Below are 10087 nucleotides of genomic sequence, written 5' to 3'. Positions count from 1 at the left end.
AATGACATTTCTCATCTGCCAAGTAGGCAAAAACTTCAAAGTCAGGTGATAGCAAACGTTGGCAAGTGTCTAGAGTGATGGGAATGCTCATACACAGGTACACAGGTGCTGGAGGTGTACATTGGCACGAACACCTTGAAGGGCAATTTGGCAGCATGCATTAAAATTGAACACGTGCATGTCCAAGAATCTGACGGTCTTCACACCAGGGCTATGCAAAGGGTCCACGAGCACGGAGAGTTTTACCAGGCTGACCTAAGAGCCTGCCTGTGCCCTTTCCACATCATCCCACATCTTCCTTCAGAACATTGCTCCTGAGTTCAGAAACCTTGGGTAAACAAACAAAAGCAAAGCCTACTTTAGTGATTAGTTAGGGCACCACACACCTTTGGTCTTCCAGTTTTCCCTATATCACACACATTTCTGTTAAGGGTGAAGTTTTGGGTTAAAATGGGACACTCAGGGGGCTGGCCCCATGGCCCAGTGGTTAAATTCGCGCGTTCCGCTGCAGGCGGCCCAGTGTTTCATCAGTTTGAATCCTGGGTGCAGACATGGCACTGCTCATCGATCCACACTGAGGCGGCATCCCACATGCCACAACTAGAAGGACCTACAACTAAGAATATACAACTATGTACCGGGGGGCTTTGGGGAGAGAAAGGAAAAAAATAAAATCTTTAAAATGGGACACTCAGTTGCATGGTAGGGAGGAGAGGAAGTGATAATCAGTTTCATTAACATTTTGCCTCTGTTATTCACAGACTAATGTCAGAAATTACAGCGTTTTTGGTGGTGGTTGGGTGGGGGGAGTTCATGAGAGCAAATCATGAGTAAAATATTTTTAATGCTCTCTGACTTTTTTCCTGTATTTGGGTGTAGGCAATTCTGTGAGGCTATCCTCAATATTTATGCCTAAAACGTATCACTAGCTGGAAAGAAAAATACCTTTGAATAGCCAAAAGAGGACATGTTAGTGACTCTGATATTTTTAAATGTACCTGAAAATGTTTTTCTGGAACTACCAAACCGCTCAAAGTAAATTGGATAAAATCCACAAGTAAGACCTGTTCATAATTTCTTTCTGATTTGGTGTGTGCTCTTCAACAAACCAGCTAAAATGCACATCTATTCTAGTTGAAGTTAATTCTCATCTAACTTTATTTATAAAACACTTAATGCTTTCTACTCCCGTAACAAAAAAATAAATAAAATTATATACTCGCTTCTAGACCGATGCGTTTTAGCAGTAGGTAGCTTTCTCTTCCTTTAAATATGAGGAAAAGTTTTAACCTGAGGTCTAGAAATTAATACAGTATGGTATCTATACTTGGTTCTAATTTAATTGTTCCTCATAGCAGAATACATGCACACAAATACATTCACCAAAGAAATACAGTGCTTTTTATCATACGCCTCACTTCAAAAGTAATTTACAATTTTAGCAAAATAGTGTGTTACATTATTATAAATTAAATAACGAGAAACAACACCTCAATTTATTTTCTTATTTGCATAACATTATTAAGTGAATAAATTAATTATATTACATCCACATCGTATAAATCTCTTTACAATATGCATTCTGAAATTTATTCTCAGTAGTTTTAGTAGTAGTTGATATTTACTCAATATTAAATTCAAGGAATACTTAAGATTTTTGAATTCTAATAACATTTATTTGAATTAAAAATGATGTTAAACTGATAGATTTAACAAAGTGTATTCATTTTGTCAATATAGGGAGGAGACTTTTTATGAATTAAATGAAATACATCTGCAGCTTCAGGTTTTGATGAAAATATATTTTAAAATATGGTAAGATAAATATTTTTATCAGTAATAAAATTAACAATGTTTCTATATTTTACCTACTACAGATATTTTTGATGTCCTGCTGTATATCCTAAGGGCCCACCTCTGAGTTCACTGCACCTTCTAGTGGTAAGGGCCCAAGTCTTTCCGCTTCTCTGCCCAAGGAGGGCTGTCTCTGGTATTCAGCCAGGGACAAGGGCAGGGACTGAAAGTGCATAAATTCCCAACGTCCTTGTTCTTTAGTGGGACAGTTCTGAGGTGCATTCTACGGGATACTCAGACGGTCCCCATTAGGACGTTCTTTCTGGGATCAACTCTCAGACAAACTTCTTGAACTCAAGACCTCATCTTAGAGTTTGTTTTGGGAGGAACCCAAGCTAAGACACCAACCTGTTCTAAACAAGGTGCTTTAGTGAAAGAGCAACACATGGAACTAAGAGCTGTTTGGTAAGTCAGGTGTGCCTCCCAGAACTTGAGGCTCTGAGTCACTCTCATAACTGGGTAACAGGTCTTTTGCGTGTTGGGTGGTTTTCAACTTTCACTAAAAGAAGAATTTGATAGAATTTTTAGCAGAGAGAGTACTAAAAATAATTTTTATAATAAATTTCCAGGTGGTATTTGGCATAGAATTTGGGTAGAACTCAAAGAATTGGATGAAATTGCTATAATAAACACCTTTCATTCCCATTTATTTGTTACTATGAATAAGTTTTCTCAGCAGTTACTTCTATAAAGGGGTGAGGGCAGGAATAAACTTCACACAGAATCTGCACGGTTCTAACATGAAGTCATTCGTCAATGGATACGTGAGCTAATTGGAGGGAGGGACATCATTTGTATCATTGCAAGAGAAACATTTTCAATAAAATCTTATTTTTTCTGTTTAATAAATTACAAAATAATAAGTTTATAATGTAGTTTCGTTGTCTTGATCATCGTTTAACAATAACAACGGCAACAACTCAACCTAGAAGGAAGTTTAAATGACACTTACAGCCTTATGATCCCAAGAAATAAAACATATTTCAAAATTTCAATTTCCATGCACAGTTTTGTCAAAGAGAAGCATAATAAGGTGGTCAAAAAAGAGACCTTCTGGTATTAAAATACATTACATGAAGGTAAAATTCTGTGGGAGAATTGGAATGGAAAGGAAAAAAAGGAAAGATATAAAATTTCCACTGGAAATTATGCAGGCATTTTTAAATAGATTATAATTATTGAATCAAATTGTTATGGTATTTAGATTCCTTTGGACACCCTTAAAAGAGTAACCGTTTTATTTTGATGCTAAATTTTGACATCAATATTTACACGACAAAAATTTTATCCTTTGGAACTGTTTAAATCTATGATTTAAATTGTTAAGTGTCAATATTAAACTGTGTGAAGGGTACACAGTTTTTCCAAATTCTTTTTCGGGTTATGCAAGAAATAAATTTGAAGACTTACGGGTTGTATTTTGTCTGCTCCAACATTCACGCATTGAAGTCTCAACCCCAGTACCTCAGAATGTGACTGAATTTGGAGATAGGCCCTTTCTGGATGTAATCAAGTTAAAATAAGGTCATTAGGGTGGGCCCTAATCCAATACGTTTGGTGTTCTTATAAAAAGGGAAATTTGGACACAGAGACAGAGGAAAGACAATGTAGAGACACAATGAGAAGACAGCTATCTACAAGCCAAGGGAGGCCTGGAACAGACTCTCCGTCACAGTCCTCAGAAGGAACCATCCCTGTCAAAACCTTGATCTCAAAATTCTAGCCTCCAGAACTGGGAGAAATAAATTCAAGTTGTTTCAGCCATCCGGCCTGTGGTACTTTCTTACAGCAGCCCTAGGGAAGTAGCACAAAGACCACTCTCTTGGAGAAGCTCACACTCGCAGACAAAGAGAAATGCTAAGGGACATTTGTTGCCTCATTCTTTGCATTAGGGGAATAGACAATTAAAATGTGGTATCCCAGCATTCCCTGTTCTGTGCTTGGGAGGCATCCCTGGAAATGGGCACACAGTTCCAGCTTCTTCTGATACAAGCCTTTTGGAGACGTGCTCCTGGCATCCAAAACTGGCACTCTTCCATTCTCTTCAGATCCCTGAAATCGTGCATTCCTTGGGCCGTAGTTCCTTTACCTTTAGCTTCTTTCCGTGCAATTGTTTGAAAATCTTTGGGAATGCAGTGATCTTTTTGACACACTTTATAATGTCAAAGGACTTCCTCTAGTTTCTAAGTTGCTGCCTAATATTTTTACCCTCCATTATTTTCTTAAATGTGCCCCTTCCCCACACATCTATAAGACTTGAATTTTAAAATCTAGCATGATTCTCTTTCTTTGTTTCTTTGCAGCAAATCTGGTTTTATTTCCTCTTATGTTATGGGACAAAATTGTCAGAATCTAAAATATCTGGCAGAAAAACACACACCTAAAAGATGGATTGACGTGATAAATGGCTGAATGAATAGACAGGTTTGTGATAAAGTAAGTGCAGTAAAAGATCAATTGTAGAATCTATGTTGGGGATGTACATAAAATATTATCATAAAAACATAAAACTTCAACTTTGCTGTATGTTTACAAATTCTCATAATAAAATATTGAAAAAACAATGAAAAAATAAATGACAAGGCTGGCCTGGTGGCACAGTGGTTAAGCTCGCATGGTCCGCTTCAGCAGCCCAGCATTCGCCAATTCGGATCCTGGGTGCAGACCTACACACCACTTGTCAAGCTATGCTGTGGCACATCTCACATATAAAGTAGAGGAAGATGGTCATGCATGTTAGCTCAGGGCCAGTCTTCTTCAGCAAAAAGAGAATTGGTGGCAGATGTTAACTCAAGGCTGATCTTCCTGAAAAAAATTTAAAAATTAAAAAAATAAATGACAAAGTGGCTACAGCTCAGAGTAAACAACACATTACAGAACACATCTAAGTCAGGTGACCAAGGATAAGATCACCTGTGATAGGTCATGTAGATAGCATGTGTCCTTGAAGTGTTGTGATGAGAATGACCCTCTACCTCTGTGATTTTCCTCCCATGAACAGATAACCCCAGTCTAACCATGAGGAAGACATGATACAAATCCAAAATGAAGGACCGTCTACAAAATATCTGACTAATAAACCTTAAAATAGTGAAGGTCATCAAAACCAAGGAAAGTCTACGAAACAGTGACAACTAAGAGGAGCCTAAGGAGACACGGTGACAAAACGTAATGTAGAATCCTGGATGGGATCTCAGAACAGGAAGAGACATTAGGCAAAAACTAAGGGAATATGAATAGAGTATGGGTTTTAGTTAATAACAGTATATCAATTTTGGTTATTAATTTTAACAAGTGCACCATATTAATGTAAGATGTTAACAATAGGAGAAACTCAGTGTAGAATATATGGGAACTCTGTTTTATCTCCACAATGTTTCTGTAATTCTAAAGCTATTCTAAAGTAAAAAGTTTATTTAAAAAATACATAGCAAATAACTAGCTGAAATAATTAATGTTACTTTGTAATTATATTACAGATGCTGTTGGATATATAAGCCTCTAAAATGCAGTTGTGAGGTCCTTCTCTGTGTCCCTATAGAGTAAATGCTTTGACTTCCAATGTTGACCATTGTAATGTGGACTAAAAAGCAAGGCCAAGTCACAGGAATTGTGTGTGGAATTAAAGTTTCTAGTCCGTTCAGTTGGTATCATCAAACTGTGTGTGTGTTTATTTTTGAGGATGAGGATGTAAGACGATGCCATAGGATATTGTAGAACAAACAATTAAACCACAATGGAAGTGGTAGCATTTTCCCAGATTTGGGTTTGGTAATATCTGTTATACAGATGCAAACACATTAATATAAAAATATTTTATGACAGAGGGACCAAGATGGCAGAGTGAGTAGTCTTCTTTGTCTCTCCCCCTTTGAATCTACAACTAATTGGACATTTACTGGTTAACAAAGGATATCCAGATAGCATGTCAATACACCTGAGAGACCCGTGATGCTATACATCGGAAGGCTGATGAACTTCCCCCCGGGAGGAGGTGGAGATAGGTGAAAACTCTCTGACTCCCAACCCCCGAACAGCCTAGTACCTGCAACAGGCTCTCTTCCAGTGGACTCCCCCATAGCATCGCCATGCACCAAGGGCGGAAGTGTGCACTCACCAGAGGAGCGATGGTGGAAACAGGTGACTACAGACCTACCTAAGCCCCCAGCGATTCCACCTAAGCCCAGGGGGAAACTCCAGGGTCCCGCACCTGCCGGCAGGGAAAGCCTCTGCTAGCCATTAGCAGAGAGGCTCCGCCCAGTATTCAGAACACCGGAAAGCTCCCAAAGAGCAGAATCCCCGGCAGGGAACCAGTCTGCCAGCTGCTGCTGGGCCCACGGTCTCTGGCTGTGCCTAGGACGGTGCAAGAGGCACCCAGAGATTCCGTGGGAGTGGTTTGGGGCTGGGTGGAGCTCCAGTGGAACAGCTACGTGGCCCAGGGGGAAACTTCAGGTTCCCACAGCAGCCTCAGTGAAAGCCTCTGCACAGCACTAGTGGAGAGGTCCTGACCAGCAACCACAAGGCTGGAAGGCCCTGGGGCAAAAGTAGCACAGCTAGGTATGCTGACCACAGACTGCAGAAGGTACCCATAGCTCTGCCGGGACCTATAGTGGACAAGCATGATCTTATGGGCTCTGACAGTGACAGAGCTATGATTATAGGTGATCCTACTCCCGGCTGCTGGGAAAGCCCATAACACTGCTGCAGACCCCAAGGAGGGAACGCGTCTAGGTGGTCTGCAACAGTAGGCACCAGCAGCCTGAGGCCCCCTTGCAATTGCCCCCACAACTGATGAGGGACCCCACAGGACCACTGTGACTATGAGGAGGGGCCCAGGTCCAGTCAGTAACAGCTGACAGGGTTCCTGGTAGGTGCAGTCTAAACAGCTGCTCTCCCCCTACACCAGTTGCAACAAGTGGAAGCAGTAACTAAACTCTATCTCTATGTGGAGGCACAAATCCACGCCATCAAACAGTATGAAAAAATATATTAAATCTCCAGAACAGAAGGAAAATGATAAGTACCTAGAAAACAATCCCAAAGACAATGAAATCTATAACCTAAATGACGATGATTTCAAAACAGCCATTATTAAAAAACTCAACGAGTTAAAAGAGAATTCAGATAGACAACTCAATGAGTTCAGGAGCTTTGTCACAAATGAGCTTGATACTATAAAGAAGAACCAATTAGAAATACTGGAGAGGAAGAACACAATGGAGGAGATTAAGAAAAATCTGGACTCTCTGAACAGTAGGGTCAATAATATGGAGGACAGAATTAGCAATTTGGAGGATAGGAATATAGAAATGCTGCAGACAGAGGAGGAGAGAGAACTAAGACTAAAAAGAAATGAAGAAACTCTCCGAGAATTATCTGACTCAATTAGGAGACGCAACATAAGGATTATAGGTACACCAGAGAGAGAAGAGAAGGAGAAAGGGGCAGAAAGTCTGTTCAAAGAAATAATGGCTGAGAACTTTCCAAACTTGGGGAGAGAGATGGAACCTCATGTGACAGAAGCCAATAGATCTCCAAACTTTATCAGTGTAAGAAGACCAACCCCAAGGCATATAGTAGTGAAGCTAGCAAAAGTCAACAACAAAGAGAAAATACGAAGGGCAGCCAGGCAGAAGAAAATAACCTACAAAGGAACCCCCATAAGGCTATCAGCAAATTTCTCAGGAGATACCTTACAGACTAGAAAAGATTGGAATGAAATATTCAAAATTCTGAAGGACAAAAACCTGCAGCCAAGAATACTCTACCCAGCGAAAATATCCTTCAAATACGATGGAGAAATAAAAACTTTCCCAGATAAACAAAAGTTAAGGGAGTTCATTGCCACAAGAGCCCCTCTTCAAGAAATGCTCAGGAAGAACCTCATACCTGAAAAATCAAAAAAAGGAAAGGGGTTACAAAATCCAGAGCAAAGGAGATAAGCAGAAGGACAATAATAGAAAGTAGCAGCTGTCCATCAGAACGGGTTAGCAAGTTACATAAAACATTAAAGATAAATGGAACGGAAACACCAAGAATAAATATAACCTAGTCATTTTAACCACAAACTCACAACACAAAAAGGAAGAGGGAAAAAATAATCTGAGAATAACAACCTAGAAGGGGAAGAGAAAAGGGATGGAACGTTTTAATTTAAGGAAATAAGAAGCTATCAGAAAAAGGACTATCTCATCTACGAGATGTGTTATACAAACCACCTGGTAACCACTAAACAAATAACAAGAATAAAGACACAAATTACAAATAAGAAGAAAGCCAATACAGAAATTTACCTACTTGAATTAGGAATCCAAAAACCATGGGACGAGAAACAAAGGAAATGCAAAAGAACTGGAAAACAAGTGATAAAATTGCAGCAGTAGGCCCCCACGTTTCAATAATCACTCTAAATGTAAATTGATTGAACTCTACAATCAAAAGACACAGAGTGGCAGGATGGATCAAAGAACAAGATCCAACAATATGCTGCCTCCAAGAAACACACCTCAGCCCCAAAGACAAACAAAGACTCAGAGTGAAGGCATGGAAGACAATACTCCAAGCTAATAATGAACAAAAGAAAGCAGGTGTTGCCATACTTATATCAGACAAAGTAGACTTCAAAGCAAAAGAGATAAAGAAAGACAAAGAGGGGCAGTATATAATGATAAGAGGGACACTCCACCAAGATGACATAACACTTATAAATATATACACACCAACACAGGAGCACCAAAATTTGTAAAGAAACTATTAACAAAACTAAAAGGAGACATCAACAACAATACAATAATAGTAGGGGACCTCAACACCCCATTAACACCAATGGATAGATCATCCAGACAGAAAATCAACAAGGAAATTATAGAATTAAATGAAAAATTAGACCAGATGGACTTAATAGATATATATAGAACACTTCATCCAAAAACAGCAGGTTATACATTATTCTCAAGCGTGCATGGAACATTCTCAAGGATAGACCATATCTTGGGAAACAAAGCTAGCATTAGTAAATTCAAGAGGGTTGAAATAATATCAAGCATCTTTTCAGATCATAAACTAGAAATCAACTACAAGAATAAAGCTGGGAAAGGGGCAAAAATGTGGAGACTACACAACATGCTACTGAACAAACAATGGATTATTGAAGAAATTAAAGAAGAAATCAAATATTATCTGGAGACAAATGAAAATGAAAGCATGCCATACCAACTTATTTGGGACGCAGCAAAGGCAGTCCTAAGAGGGAAATTCATTGCAGTACACGCTAACCTCAATAAGCAAGAAAAATCTTACATAAACAACCTCAAATGACACCTAACAGACTTAGAAAAAGAAGAACAAACAAAGCCCAAAGTCAGTAGAAGGAGGGAAATAATAAAAATCAGAGCAGAAATAAACGATATTAAAACAAAAAAGACAGTAGAAAGGATCAACAAAACAAAGAGTTGGTTCCTCAAAAAAATTAACAAAATCGATAAACCCTTAGCCAGACTCACTAAGAAAAAAAGAGAGAAGTCTCAAATAAATAAAATTAGAAATGAGAGAGGAGAAATCACAACAGATACCGAAGAAACACAAAGGATCACAAGAGAATACTATGAAAAACTATATGCCAACAAACTGAACAACCTAGAAGAAATGGATAAATTCCTAGACTCAAACTGAATCAGGAAGAAATAGAGAATCTGAATAGACCAATCACAAGTAAAGAAATTGAAACAGTAATCCAAAACCTCCCCAAAAATAAGAGTCCAGGACCAGACGGCTTCTCTGGAGAATTCTACCAAACATTCAAAGAAGATTTAATACCTATCCTTCTCAAACTATTCCAGAAAATTGAGGAAGATGGAGCACTCCTAACACATTCTATGAAGCCAACATCACCCTGATCCCCAAACCTGACAAGGACAACACAAAGAAGGAAAACTACAGGCCAATGTCACTGATGAACACAGATGCAAAAATCCTCAACAAAATTTTGGCAAACCGAATACAGCAATACATCAAAAAGATTATACACCACAATCAAGTGGGATTTATACCAGGGACATAGGGATGGTTCAACATCCGCAAGTCAATCAACGTGATACACTACATTAACAAAATGAGAAACAAAAACCACATGATCATCTCAATAGATACAGAGAAAGCATTCGACCACATCCAACATCCATTTATGATAAAAACCCTCAATAAAATAGGTATAGAAGGAAAGTACCTCAACATA

Source organism: Equus caballus, chromosome 20 (assembly GCF_041296265.1).
Source record: "Equus caballus isolate H_3958 breed thoroughbred chromosome 20, TB-T2T, whole genome shotgun sequence".
NCBI lineage: Eukaryota > Metazoa > Chordata > Mammalia > Perissodactyla > Equidae > Equus > Equus caballus.
The sequence above is the reverse complement of the archived record's forward strand: the minus strand, read 5'-3'. Positions refer to the sequence as shown.